This window comes from Crocodylus siamensis, chromosome 5 (assembly GCF_052110815.1).
Source record: "Crocodylus siamensis isolate JL-2025a chromosome 5, ASM5211081v1, whole genome shotgun sequence".
In the NCBI taxonomy this organism is placed as follows: domain Eukaryota; kingdom Metazoa; phylum Chordata; order Crocodylia; family Crocodylidae; genus Crocodylus; species Crocodylus siamensis.
Window position 1 is genome coordinate 19,664,125 of NC_143399.1, and position 15,600 is coordinate 19,679,724.

The following is a 15,600-nucleotide window of genomic DNA, read 5'->3' on the forward strand; positions in this document are numbered from 1 at the left end:
GATCATAACACCCAAGGATCAGAAGACCACCGGGACAGAACAGAAGGGTATGATTCCTCAGAGGAAAACAAGCCACATACCTCTGAGAAAACCATATGTAAAAAGACAAGGATTCACACCCCCAAAACAGGTGATCTGGACCCCGTGAATAAGAAACCTAGGTCTGATTGCTCACACAATTTAGAGAAAGAGGAGAGTCTTTCTTCTTTTTTGAAAGATCATGATTATTGTGAAAAAAGAGGGTGGGTTTTCAGGGTGGGTGTAATCACCTTGTCTTGAAAGACCATGGTTATTGTGAGAAAAAAAAAAAGTGGGGTTGGGGTGATGTTGGCAGATGTATACATCTCAGAAAGAGTGTGCAGAGCACTTTGAAAGATCATGATTATTGTGAAACAAGAGGGAGGGTTGGGATGATACTGCCAGACGTATACATCTCAGAAAGAGTGTGCAGAGTGCTTTCAAAGATCATGATTACTACTAGAGCAAAAGAGTAAATTTTAGTTAGAGAGGAGGTAGTCTGTGTAATTCGGACAGCAGTCATGGCCTGTATCATAAGGGGGAGAGTCACGGTAAACGCTGGTTCGCCACCCATTCTTACCCCGACAAGTGGCTCACGGGGCAAAAAGTAAGGGCCTGGTTAAAGAGGAGCATGGGGAATGCTAAACACCGGTTGAGGGGAAAAAAAAAAAGATCCCCCAGGGATCCCTCAAACTCTTCTTCTCCTTCCAGTCCTGACCCTTCACCAAGACCTCCAGAGCCAGAGAGAGGGGATGGAGAATATGGTTTCGGAAGCCCCTTAGAGGGTCCCTCAAATGTACCCCAGGTTCCCAGACCTGACCTTTCACCAAGACCCACAGACCCAGAGAGGGGAGATGGTGACAATGATTTAGGAAGCCCTTTAGAAGGCCCCTCAAATGTTCCCAGGCCACCCAGGCCTCCCCCACCACCAAGACTTGAAGGGTCAGAGGGTTGGGATAACAAATATGGTGTGGTAGCCATAGAGTTATAAGCTCTAGCCCCTATTCCCAGATAATTGCTAAAAAGAGGAAGTATTTAATTGACTTGAATACCTTTATACTAACCTGTGCTTTGCAGGCAGTCTATTGCCTGTTACAAAACATAGAGGGGCCAAAGATGTTGAACTGCTAGATGGTGCCAAAAAACTGCATAGGAAATTAGGCACGTCTATATATCAAAAGGTTATGCTCCATCAAGTACCTTTGTCTGAACACTTTGAACAAGTTAACATTCACATAGTGATGCATAAGGAAAAAATTGGGTGGAGTTTAAAACACAGGATGCACCCAGATACCCCGACACCATGTAGCAGAAGAAAACAGGTGGACATTATTATGGCATTTTGGATGTGAAAAAGGTGTTTGGCATGGGAAATTATTGCGATCTTTGTCAGACATTGTACAGCCATAGCCACGCATGCAGGTTCTGACGTCATCTTTGCCTGAGCCCGAACTGCTCTGAAAATGTGGGCAGGACACAGAGGTGCCCTAATTGTAAGCTGTTCTGTCATTCCAAAGAGTGCTTAGAAGGGCACATGGCCCTGGCCTCTGACGGATTGAATGTCTGACTAAAACTCTGTGCAATGGGTGTAAATCTTACAAGGACAAAAAGCACGAGTGCAAAGGGCAGCAGTACAAACAGTGTTATGGGAAAATCGCGGATGTAAACAAGCACTGGTGCTTTATGCGTAAGATTAAAGACCCTGAAGAAGGTGAGGGGTACATTTTTTATGATTTTGAATGTGTGCAGGAGATGGGGATGCATATGCCCAACTACATTTTTGCAATGGAGCTAAAGACGGGGGAAAAAAAACCTCTGAAAGCCGCGGGCAAAAACCCCCCAAAGGCTTGTAAAGCTAAGCCCAAAAAGCACTTGGGAGTTTAAGGGAAAGAGTGTCTGATTTTTATTAAGGTTTTCATGGATAAAAAGTTCAAGGACTATAACTTCATAGCTCACAATGCCAAAGGCTATGATGGTTACTTCATTGTCAGCTAGTTATTGAAGGAAAAAATGGGCATGAAACTAATCACTCAGGGCGGTAAACTCATGTGCATTGAAGTGACTAGGCTAGGCATCCGTTTCATAGATTCTTTAACCTTTTTGCCAATTAAACTTAGCAGACTTCCGCAGGCAATGGGGTTTGAAGGATGTAAAGGTTATTTCCCTCATTTTTTTAACATGGAAGAAAACCAAACTTATGTGGGGCCTCTCCCAAAGATGGAGTACTATGGCATTGAAAATATGATGTCTGGTGAGAAAGGACAGTTTTTAGAATGGTATCAAAATAACTGCAATAAGACCTTTGAAATGCAAAAAGAGCTGGCCTATTATTGCCAGCAGGACGTAAAAATTTTGAAAGAGGCCTGCTGCCTCTACAGGGATGAGATTGTGAAAATGACACGGCAGGTAGACTGAATGAAAATAGATGGTGAACTCCAAAATGTAGCACGCTGCATAGATCCTTTCCAATACATCACGCTGTCCTCTGTCTGCATGGCCATGTACAGGTGTATGTTTTTGGAACCACAGACCACTCCCTGTGGACAACTATCACAGACAGAAAAAGAGGTTTTCAACCCCATCTACTCAGTGGCTAATGTACATTTTGGAGAAAGAAAATATCCAAATTCGACATGCCTTACAGGGTGGGGAATTTCAGGTAGGCCCCTATTTTTTAGGTGGCTGTGCCAACATTGTTGGGGAACCTATGACATTTGAACTTAACAGATGCTTTTTCCATGGTTGTGTCACTTGCTACAATGAGAGAGACCAGAACTTGTTGATGGGGACCACCTTAGGGTTTCTGAATTATCAGGCATTGTACAAGACCGATTATCTCAAGAGAGAGGGTTTACCATTAGGACCATTTGGGAGCATGAGTAGAGGGCTCTCTTAGAAATGGATGGGGAGCTGGCAGATTTTTTAAACAGAACCCCACTGCCTTCTCCACTGGTGCCTAGGGATACTCATTTTGCGGGGAGAACTAATGCCGTCTGTCTATATTACCAAACTAAACCTGGCAAACAAATACACTATTACGATTTTACCAATCTTTACCCCTTTATAAACAAAACGAAGGAATACCCAACTGGACACCCTGAAATCATTCACGACAATTTCCAACCCCTGTCGAGCTATTTTGGAATAGCCACAGTGAAACCGAACCCACTGTGAAACCTTTTTTTCCCATGCTACCCACCGGGGTGAATAGGAAACTTGTGTTCACTCTGTGCCTCCTCTGTGCAGAAACAAGACAGTACAAGTGCAACCACACTGATGAAGAGAAGGCCCTCCTGGACACGTGGTGCACACCAAAATTGAATAAAGCTATTGCCAAGGGGTACAGAGTAGCTTAAATCTATGAAGCCTAGCACTCTTTTTTCATGGTACATAAAAATGCACCTCCGACAGAAGCAGGAAGCATCGGGCTACCCCACCTGGTGTACCAACCAAGAAAAACAGGAGAGATACATGGACAATTTCTTGCAAAAAGAAGGTGTGACCTTACGCCCAGAATATATAAAGCCCAACCCTGCAAAGCGCCAAATAGCAAAATTGTTTCTAAATTCTTTGTGGGGTAAGTTTGGTCAAAGAACCAACTTGCCCAATACCAGTATCATTAGAGGCCCCGAAGAAGTCTTTGGCTACCTCTCTTCTCCCGCCTATGAAATTTCATCTTGTGACTTTATTGATGGTGAGGCAGCCTGCATGTCTTGGAAACACGCCAAAGAGTGTTACACCGTCTCTGGTAACACAAACATCTTTATAGCCTGTTTCACCACGGCTTATGCACACTTAGAGTTGTACGAGCTGTTAGACAGCTTGCAAGACCGGTGTCTGTACCACCACACAGATTCTGTGATATTTGTGAGCTGCGAGGGAGATTGGAACCCCCTGCTAGGCGATTATTTAGGCGAGCTCACCAGTGAAATCCCACCAGATGAACACATCACAGAGTTTGTGTCGGCTGGTCCGAAAACCTACGGGTATAAGTTGTCCGGGGGAAAGGTTTGCTTGAAGGTCAAAGGGATTACCCTGAATGTGGCCAACAGTGAAAAAGTCAACTTTGAAACCTTGAGAGATCTTGTTCCAGATTATGGGGCAAACCCCACTGGGGACACCCCTAAAACTATTGTGATACAACAGCGCTCTATTGTTGGGAACAAAAACAAGTGGACGATAGAAATCAAAATCTTGAGAAAAAGACAGAAAGTCATTTATGACAAAAGGGTCCTCACAGAAAACTTTAACAGCCTCCCCTATGGTGTTTAAAGATGGATATGCATTGGCAGCACCCCTTTCCTGTGATTTTGGCAGGCCCTAGCAACTGTGGTAAAAGTTAATTTATAAAAAAAGTTTTGGATCACACTGATAAAATGTTGTCTGTTATGCCTGAGAATATCGTGTGGTGCTATGGCTGTTGGCAGCGTTTGTATAAAGAACTGCTTTGTAAATATCCTTTTGTCAAGTGTGTGGAGGGTCTACCGGACAATCTCAATGACAACTGTTTGTTTCCTCCTAATAAAATAAATACGGTTGTGGTGGATGATTTGGTGGACTCTGCCTGTGACAGCAGCAAAATCGAGAAAGCCTTTACCAAGTACGTGCACCACCGGAATCGTAGCATTATGTATATAGTTCAAAATGTTTTCTGTCAAGGGAAGAGGAGCCACACCATTGCCCTTAACACAAAATACATGGTTTTGTTTAAAACCCCCAGGGATACGCTACAGATAGTGTCCCTGGTGCGGGAGATGTACCCAGGGAAGGCCCAGTTCTTTCTAGAAGCTTTTGAGGATGCCACTAAAACACCTTACGAGTATCTGATGAGTGATTTAAATGTTTCTACCCTGGACGCTTTTAGATTAAGAACTGGGCTTTTTCCTCCCAACCAACCAGATGCTTAGACTTTGAAAAAAACAGCAGGTGGGAAAAAAAAGATGCAGTGGCGGCCTCTCAAGACAGTGGAGGGGAACGTGTCTAGCCGCGTAAAAAGAAATTTAGCTCTCTTAAAACTGCTTCTTCAATCCTCCCCACAGCAGAGAAAAACTATGCTCAGCCGCTGATAATTTAGTAGCGGCCATTTCAGAAATTGCTCTGAACACCTTAAAAGGAGACATCCCTTTGACACTGCATCAAATTTGCGTGCTGAAAAAGAGATGCAGGATCATAAAAAACCTAAGTAACAAAAGATTGCCTCTTAAAAAAAAGAAACAACTGGTGAAACAGTCTGGGGGATTTATCGGACCTCTGCTAAGTTTTGTTCTTCCTCTGATTACCGGGCTTTTGGCTAGCTGGTGATGGAGCACACAGAAAAAATGTACCTGCTGCCCAAACACGAACTGGAACAATTAAGGGCTCCCGCACCACCTCAGGAAAATATCAGAACCAAGCCAACCCACTTATTGGATGCTGAAATGAGGGATATTCTCCAAAGACCGGGGTTAGCAGAATATGATAAGACTAAACTGTATGCATCTGTGCTTCAGAAATACCTGACCTACATAAAGCAGGGTGATCTGGACAGAGGGAAATTAGCCCTGTTTCTGCCAGAACAGACCCCACGAGAAGCTGGATACCCCCTAGAAACCCCCATTAGCCCCGACACAGTCATTCAGGAAGTACTGGATAATGTGCATGCCTGATACAGGAAAAATGCTAAAGTACTGCTCGCTAAGCTGAACCAGCACAAGGATATTTCTTCTTGGGATGATCAAGGGGGTTTCGTCTACAACGGGATGCTTGTTGAGGGTGACCGACTTGGTTCAGAGAACCCTTTAGACTCACACTGGGACTACTAAATGTCCACCTAAAGGCTGGGACGTCTTTATGAAAGCCATGGCCGAGCTGAATGTACCATCTTCTGTTATGGGCAACGTCGTGAATCATGTTCATCTGGGACGCCTGAAAGTATCTGCCTCAGACGAAGAAACACCAGCAATGCTGCCTAAGAAGCAAAAAACTGTCTCTCAAAGCCATTGGCTCTCCCTGTAAAGTTTTATGTTTTGAATTAAACTATTCTATACTACTATAAAGTTTTTGTCTACAGAGGATTTTTTGAACAAAAACACACACACACACACACTTTAATTAACAACAGCTTTATTTACACATCAGCCTAGTGTTTTATTTAGACAAAGCATTCGTGAAAGTCATAGCAAGAAATACACGTCTGGGCATGTTGAAACATGTTTTCAGTAGGCGGGTATTGTATTTCTGCTAACACTATATCCCAGTTCCCCAGCAGATCCAGAGGTTTAACCAGCTGTATGGTAAAGCTCGAGCTGGTGTTTCGTGGAAAAATGCTGGCACAAGCATTGCTGGGCAAAGTGATGTAAAAGTTACCATCACACATCTCGGCCTTCTGACTGAGGTACCCCTATATGTTACAAACTTGGGAGGCTTCCACCCAGCTGTTAAATTTAGATGGCCAGCCCAACCATTTCACCAACAACCGCTTCTTTCTTCCCTGTCCTTTTGTCCCCTTTTGCTAGAAGTTTTTCCACCCTGTAAACTCTGACCTGTTTGGGGTTCACTTTTTGTAGTTCTTCAAGGTAGAAAGAACCCTCGATAGGTTTGTCTTTTAGGCGGTATACAGGCGTCTGCACATGTCTAAGGACTTCATCCACTATGAAAAATCTCATCGGTGAATGTTTGTTCATAACCTTTTTCAAACCTCCCTTTGGTCCTAGACACCCTCACGTGGTCTCCTTTTCTAAACACGGGTGCTGCTGGTTTTATTTTGGAATAGTCCCTGTACGCGGCTTTCCACACCAGTGGAGAGTTTGAGAAGTTCACGTCAACAGGCCTGGTGCGGATAGTTCTGTTGAAGCTGTGGTTGTAGCTCTTTATAAACTCTGGTAACATATCAATGTAGCAAAAGGTGTTGTGGGCTGGAAAATACTTCTACATCTTTGATTTTAATGTTCTGTTAAGCCTCTCTACCACTGTTGCTTTCACTTCACTATTTGTCACAAAATGGTGAATATTATACTGTTTTAACAGTTCACTTAAAGACTTGTTTAAAAATTATTTTCCCCAAATCAGTCTGTAATTTTTGAGGTACACAGCCCTTTGTAAAAATGGTTTTAAAGGCCTGAGCCATTTCACCGCCTGACTTGCCCAACTACTTTAAAAGGTTTTTTGGGAGTTGTCACCTTGACTTTTTCTCTTATTAACTGGGCACTGATGGACAAAGCAGCTGCTATATACAGTAGGTGGCAGTTTACTGTAGAAAGGAAATATCTGAAATTACAAACCAGTTGCTGCAAATGCAGATCCTTCATTCCTGTTAATTTCTGTGTTATCATAGCACCTAAAGGCCCCAGCTAAGATAAAGGTATAGATTTGAGGTTCACTTGCTTGTGTTGGGAGGTACCAAAGCATGCAAGTAATTTCATTGCAATTTCTGTATGTCAACTAAAGTCACTTATTTGGTTACTGGTTTTAAAGGGGTGGGGTCAGATCTGACATCAGTGGAACTATTCAAGGTGTTAAGATACTATACCACAGAGTTGTAGAATTAATGAGCTAACTGGATTTGATAGATTCTTATAGATTTAAAAGGTACAGGAAAAGAGTTGGTAAATTGTGATTTCTTGAAAAAGGAACCTGTTTCATTTGTCACAGGCTCTGAACAAATGGCCTCATGAGTGCTATGAATGAAGACGTGGCCTGAATAAGCTCTCTTTCCCTCCCAGCCTTATTTGACAGCAAAGGGAATTTCTTGCTCCCTATTCACATTTAAATACAGTAAAATATCTGTTATCCGGCATCCCCAGGGTAAGAGGATTGCCACTTATGTAAAAATTCCGGTTATCTGAAACCCCCTGGCAGGGGGTTATGTGTGTGTTTGTGTGTGTGGGGGGTGGCGGTGGCTGCCTGCAGAGCAATGGTAGCGTAGGGTGGTGAGTGGCAGCCACCGCCGCATGCAAACTTTCCCCTGTCTCCCCCTCCATTGCTGGAGAGAAAAAGCTAAAATCTTATTTTTTGCTATTGAAACCCTCTTTTTGGTCCTGTGGAATTGCCATAGAAGATAAAATTACATGCCCTTCCCCTTGGAAACCCAGCTCTTGCAGCCCCACAGTCCTCTACTGTCACAATCATGGGTGGATACAGGAGAGGAATGGTGGGGGGCAGTACTGAAAGGGAAGGGGGAAGACACCCTGGTCAAAATTATTGACCGGGTCATAATTATCGACACCCCATTCATAATTATTACATGAGATTTCAGCCACTCTTTTAGTATGGAACCTATTGTGCATTCTGTAAGGGAAGTGAGGAACACAGAATTTATTGGGTCAAACGTTCCACTCACATAGGCCTTTATTGGTCCTTCACTACAGGAAATCTAGTTGTTGAATTTGCCAAATTCTCTTTTTTGGACTGATACATTTTTATTTTGTGCAAATCATTTCCTCTTTGAAGGAGCTAGAAGTAGATGATACTAAACATTTAGCTGCTGAGTCCACCTGAAGTTAGCACCTGAAAATCAGAAAATATGAGCCTGAAAAGAAAAAGGGGTATCAGTAGGCTGTAATATTTCTAGATTTTTATATTGTCAATAAAAATCAACTGATTCTCCATTGGGTCTATAATTCCCATGAAAACCTTCAAGTCTTGGTCTCTGTTGGCTTTTTTATTATATGTTTACTGTTAGATATGCTGTTTATCAGGTCATCATGGTGAAGAAAGAATATTTACATCTCTTGGACTTTGTGCTTTGCCCTGTCTATTGCAGTGGCAAAATGATTGTAAAATGCAATCCAGTCCACTTGCACAAATATAAATGACCATGTAAAGTGCATGGCCATGCAGAATCAGCTCCCTGAATCTTGCCAGTAAATATGAAATGTCTTGCCCACTGGGTACAGATATACTCTAGGCTTCAGAAAATGAGTACGTTACCAAAACATGGGACTTAAATGCACTCCCTCATGAAGTGGATTCTCAGTTTTGGTCAACTGTCCTAATTCTTGTTCTCTATTTCAGTGGAGTCCTGCCAATTCAAATCAATTGGAGATCTGGGTCGTTGAACTGAAGCTTGACATGTCTGTGCTGGAGAGCTCTAAAAATAATCCTCAGCCACCTTGTTTTTGGGATTGATACTTGTGGAGTGGGAGTGGGTGGGTGGAGCTTATTGCCTCTGTGGTAAGACTGAGCTGTCTATTGACATAAGGTAGACATACCCATGAGAGCAGGAGGTGGGCAGGTGAACTTACAAATATCTATTTGATTCTGCTTTTGTTTAAAGGTGGTTTTGAACTGGAATAGTGTATGGGAAATGGCTTTTTCCACTCAGTGTATAGCTTTGGATGCACACTTCACTGTAGGGCTTCTTAGTGTACCAGGCTGAACTGTCAGGTTTATTCAGTGGTATAAGTGATGGTACCATTCCTGTTTTTGATAATATGTTGTCATGCTCTTTCCTGAAAACTGTGTAGGATGGCATTAAATAAATATGCAAGTCATACATATGAGTGAAATTAATTGTTTCAAGTGCCATTTCTTCTAAAAAACCTTTTGCAATTTAAACTCTTTTCCCCTTCATCCTGTAGCAAAACATTTGCCTAACAGAGGGCACATCTACACATGCAATTAGTGAGAAACAATGAACTCTGTTGTATGTTGTGCTGGAGTTTATTGCTCCCAGGTGCTGAGTTTGTGTGTGCACCTGGGATCACAGCATGTTGAGCCAGGTCGATGCAGCTCATACTGGGAGGTGGTCCAGGGGGCTGAGGGGAGGGAGGGGTCAGCTTGCCAGCCTGGGGCCACTGCAACTTGGCTCAACATGCTAGGGGATGGCACTGGGGCACGAGGGGGCATAAAGGTGTAGGTTTAGCTGGCAGGCAGCCCCACACTGAAGCACCCTTGTGCCCTAGCCAGCCCAGTCAGTGACTACATGTGTGTTGCTGCAAACTAAAGACCACTGCCATAGTATAGTACTTGTGTTTACAAGTACTAACCTATGGAGGAGTTAGTTTACTGTGGCCTAATAGGTCTACAAGTGTAGACACTGAGACTTTACTGCAGAGCTAATTAGGCAGCTCCGCAGTAAATGTCTCATGTAGATGCACCCTCAGGCTAAGTACAGACAGTTAAAAGCCTGAGGCTGAATCAAATCCAACTTTGCAGGTTTTTGTAAACTGTGTAGATTGAATTGATAAGCAAGTGAATTGATGTTTACTTTACAAACTGGAAAGGGAGCCAGACCCCTGCAATGGCACATACTGCAGAGAGCTTGGAGCCCTGTGATTCCCCAAGGCACTCCTCCTCCTCAGCCCTGGGCAGGCAGAGGAACAGGTGTGGGGGAAATCCCCCCACAGCCTAGCACTGGACCCCCAGCCAGGGTCTCCCTGGTGTGGGGCAGAAGGGAGGGGGAGCAAGGAAGTGCCCAGCAGGTCATTTCTTCCTCTATCCCCCCGCACCTGGATCCAAGAACCAAGAGCCAGGCAAGTCCCTTAGCCATGCCCCCTCCTTAACCCCGAGCAAGCATAGGGGTGACCCAGGCTGGGGGGTCTGGTGCTGGGTGGGGGGGTTCCCTCCTGCTCCCTCCTTAGCCTGCCTGGGGCTGAGGAGGGGGCATGGCTAGTGGATTTGTCTGGCTCCAGGTGGGGGGAGAGAGAGAGAGAGAGAAAAGCCCTTCTGGGGGCTCCCCTCTCCCTCCACACCAGGGAGCATTGGCGATGCATAGCTGGTGCATGCAGGTACATGTGCACCCCCTAAGATCAGCTGTGCACCTCCTGGAAGTGCCAGCTGTGAAACCAGAAGTGCACTTCAGGTTTCACTGCTGGCTCAGTGATCAGCTGCTGAGAGACCACCCTGACCACCCCCCCCCCCGCCAAGCTGGTGATCAGCCATTTCCCCCAGCCAGTGACTGGGCAATCTGGTGCCCCCCCAGACTCAGAAGGCACCAGTTGCCCATGCCAGGGAGACCCCAGATGGTGGTCTGGTGCCAGGCAGGGAGGGGTTTCCTTTCATATTCCCTCTTGAGCTAGCCCAGGACTGAGGAGGGGGCATGGCTAAGGGAATTGCCTAGCTTCTGGTTCTGGCTGGGCAGGAGGAAGGAAAGAAGTCATGTTTGCCAGCTTCCCCCCCAGTCCACACGGAAGCACCCAGCTGAGGGTCTGGTGCTGGGTGGACAAATGGGTATAAATTGTTGATGAATAAATTTAGGCTGAAAATTAGAAGTTTTCTAACTATGAGTAATTGAGGCTCTTAAACAGCATCCCAGTAGGAATAGTGGGGACAAAGAAACTGGCCTACTTTTAAGATGGAGCTTGGTAGGTTCTGGAAAGAGAGTTTGTGACCTGGTGGCCTGCAATAATAGGAGGTAAGGGGTGATGACCCATGAAGTCCTTCCTATGTGTAACGTTACAAATAATCCAGTGGAGTTCCACCAACCTGAAATTTAATCCATTAAATATATCAATCATTTATTATATGCAAGTGCTTTCAGGTGAAAGCTAAATAAATTTTTTCATGAAAAGAATACATGACACACATCACAAGCAAATCCCATTTAGTAATCTGTTTCCATGGAAGTATTGTGAGCCAAATTTTTAAGAGCTGGAACTCGACTTAAATTCAAAAGTAGTTCTGCAATCTTGTATATACCTGAACCGCCATCTTTGATGAAAATTTACCCCTGTAGGTTTCCAGATTTTAAAGCTCCTATTCAATTGGGTAGAAACCTAACATGTCTTATACATGAAGTACTTATAGATACAGTAGCATAGTTGCATTGTACATGCTGATTTACAGTCAATGTAAGTGGCTGTAAATGACGGATTAATCTGTTGTTTTACATTGTGGCTGAAAACTATGACTTTTACTCGCTGTCACCTGTGAATTAAAAGCAATGAAAAATGCTTTGTCTTTCTTTAACTTTATACGTTGTATGCATCAAACAAGGGATGTGTGGCTGGTGTATTACAAAGAGGGAAGGAGCAAGAAAACACTTTTTAAATTTTGCCGGTCTTACCCTTGTGATATTTTTAGCTATTTTAGAAGGGTTTTTGTATGAAATCCTAAGTGTTTTGTTTAATTCTTTTACTGACAGCTGCATCTGCTATCTGCTGGGAAAATACTGAACCCATCCGCAGCATGGGATGAGAGATCACTTTTGGATGAACTTTGGAGGGCACAAGCTGTTTTGTGTTAATATTTTGAGGAGTTATAGCTTTTATTACCCCTTCTCTCAGTCCATCCCAACACAGCATTGATAGTCTTACTTTGCTATGTGCACATAATGTGAGAGTTGTTGTAAGATTTTGAAAACATTGGCCAGTCCTACTAAGTTTCATATAATCCTTGGCCATTGTCTTTGAAAATGTCTTAGAAATTCACTGGCCTCTTATGCAAAGTCCTTGTTTACAGCTAGCATGCTTCGTGCCTGTTTATAAAAGTGAATATGGCAAAGCTTATGTGCAATAATGTTTGGAGGAAGTACCCAAAAATTTATTTCAGGCAGACAACGTGAGCAATGAAGCAAAAGTGCCTTCTTCTTACAGGAAATGTTTTCAAAGGTACAAACGGGAGTTAGAGATTGTCACTAAAGCTCTTCATTAAAATAACATTTACCTCATGGAAAAACTGATTTCAGAGAAGAACGCTCAGAGAACAACCCCAAACTCCATTTGAATTTTCACTAGTTACTGCATAGGAAATGTCATAGGCCAAAAGAGATTTCTGGAAGTTTGGCAGCACTCGTGGAAGAAATATGTGAATACCTCAGGCAGTAATCATCTTTTTGTCTATTTCTGATGCTGGACAAGCATCAAAATGGAATTAGTCTCCATTGTAATTCCAGTGTCACGTACAAGAATTTCTTCTATTCCTCCATGCGGTTGAACTCAGCCAGAAGCAAAAGACAGAAGAGAAGAAACAGGCCCTGCATTCAACACAGAGTTTGCACTGTGACACAGATGAACATGGGAAGTTCTTGGTATGAAACAGAAACTATGTCAGACTTTGCAAATCACCATACATACATTTCCCTGAATGCTCTAACGCTCGTTCCTTGTCCCCTCTGTTCTGCCAGGTGCAATCCTATAATGCCTCCAAAGTAATAACATGGGAATTTGTGAATAAAAAGTGGACTGTTTTTTAAAAAGTGGACAATGCCGTAAACATTAAAGATGGAAACACCCATATCTATTATTAAAAGCTTTCCTTTCATGTTTCTCCAAAGCCCATCTATAGAAATCAAAAAGATCGTGTCTTGTCTGGAAAAAGGTCAGATTTACTTGTCATTGTAAAAAAATGTGGTTTGTAGTTATCACCAGAAATCCTTGTTGGAATTACAAAAAGTTTCATAACAAGTTATCTGGGGGGGTTTTCCAGTTATTGATTTGGATGATGAAAGATCTGGCAGCCCATCTTCCAGAAATTACTGAAGAACACTCATCACCATCACCACTCTTTTTATTTTAAACAAAGCTCCACATTACAGTGAAGCAGGTATATTTAGCTGTGCTAGGAGAGAGAAACATTTCAGAGCTGTTTCACATCCCAGCAGGATCATTGGGAGAAGCAACTGCCAAGATGCTGGCAGATCTGCTTTTCCACGTGCTTTCTGTATCAGGATCACATTCAGCTTGGGAGCGGAGTTGGCAGCCGTCAAAAACTGCTCATAATTTAGTAAAACTTGCCCTTTCACATCATAATAAACCAAACAGACTTGGCACTGTCATAAAGTAGGCGCAGTAAATTGTAAGATGTTTTGCTGCTCTTCTACGAATTCTGTTGATTGTGACTCCCACAAGAATTAGCTTCAGAATAAGCCCTCATATCCAACAGGAGATCATATTCATGAATGATCCCTTTCATTACATTGCAGTTGTGTCTAGAATTTTTGCCTGCATCACGATGGAAGTAAACAGGCACTGATGCCAAATCAGTTTAAAGTCACAAAACACTGGCAAAAAACCCCTTCTTTTCTCATATGGTAAAATCTTATCTACCGGTGGAAGCAGAGGCTCGAAGCCAATGGATGTATAGAAACTGTACCTGTGCAACAGATGGATAGCAGTTGCCTCTCATGCAGCTGCATGATTTTTAATTTACAATCTCCAGACCATTAAGATTCCTACTTTTATTTTATCTGTTCAGCTAAAAGACCTGTGTGAATGTGCACAATAACTAATACAATTAGCAATTTAGGCACCTAGGTCTACTATTTAGGTGCCACCGGCATTCAAAAAATCTGATAGGTGCTTGAACCTAGATGCCTAACTAGATACCTTGTGCCCTCAGCACGCACATTTCTGCTGATGAAAGGACTAGGTAGCTGGGTGACTAGTTTTCCACTGCAGAGAATGTATTTAATTTCCTTAGTCCTGACAGACTGGAGCAGCTGGCACCTCAGTCATACATAAGCTCCAAAATGAGTCTCAGAAACATGTCTTCCTGCTCCTCTCATCTGTGGGGGGCCTGATAACTTCTGGGAATGGTCAAAGTACATATAACCATATGCAAAGGGTGGCTTGCCCGTTAGCCAGCAGCTCACTGGTCAGAGCACTCATATGAGACACGTGAGATCCTGGTTCAAAATCTCTTCTTTGCTTGAGGGATATTTGTGTCCATTTCTCCATCCTCTCAGGTAAATATTTACCCACAAGTTGATATGATGGTCTCAGTGTCTCCTTTTGAAGCTGTTCTACATTGTATACAATGAACTGGACCAGGGAATGGCATTCTTTCCTGCCCCCAACTCCCAGGGGAGGAACAGCACTATTAGGCTTGAGGGCCATTTCTGTTCTTTCTGGTCCAGTGAGTAATTACTGAATGCAAAGTGAAACAGCTTCAACAGGATGGACTGAGATCTGCAGCCCAGGCTATAATTGGATGGTTACAACATTTACATGGGAGGGGGGAGATTTGAAACAATTTGAACCTGGATCTCCCAGATCTGAAGTGAATGGTCTAACCACTAGCAAATTAGAAAAAAGAGGTCCCATTACCACTTCCTCCTGTACTTTAAAAGAAATGTCTACCCCCCCCGCAGTTTTTTTAAATGCTTAGGTGTCTATCCAGCAGGAGGCTTACAGCTGTGAATCCCAAATGTACATAGGCATCTCCCTCCAACCTGAAGTTAGGTACTTAACACCTTCAGCAATAAAGACAAATTGTCGGTGTTACCATGAGTGTAATGTATCATTTACTACTTGACCCAGCCAATACAGAGTGCCTGACTGCCTTCAGTCAGAATTCTACATATCTGGCAGGGGCTTTCATGACTGGAAAAGACTAAACAGCATGGCACCTGACAAAGTAAAGCTGGATATTAAAAGCAAAAGTCTTTCATCAGCCATTTTAGGGGAAATTTGGACAGGAGAGGATAAAGGCATGAAATGTAGAGATCAAAGATGGAGAGAGAGGGGCTTCATGACGAGACGGAGAAGCCATGAGTAAGAGAGAAAGGATCGTAGCCACTTGAAAAGAATCTGACTTAAGCCAAAGAGTGCTCAAGTGGTGAGGAAACTGAGCAAGGAAAGGGTGTATAGAAGGTTATTGTCCTGTCCAGACCAACACATTTCTTACACTAAACCCTCTAAAGTTAAGGGTACATACAGACATTTG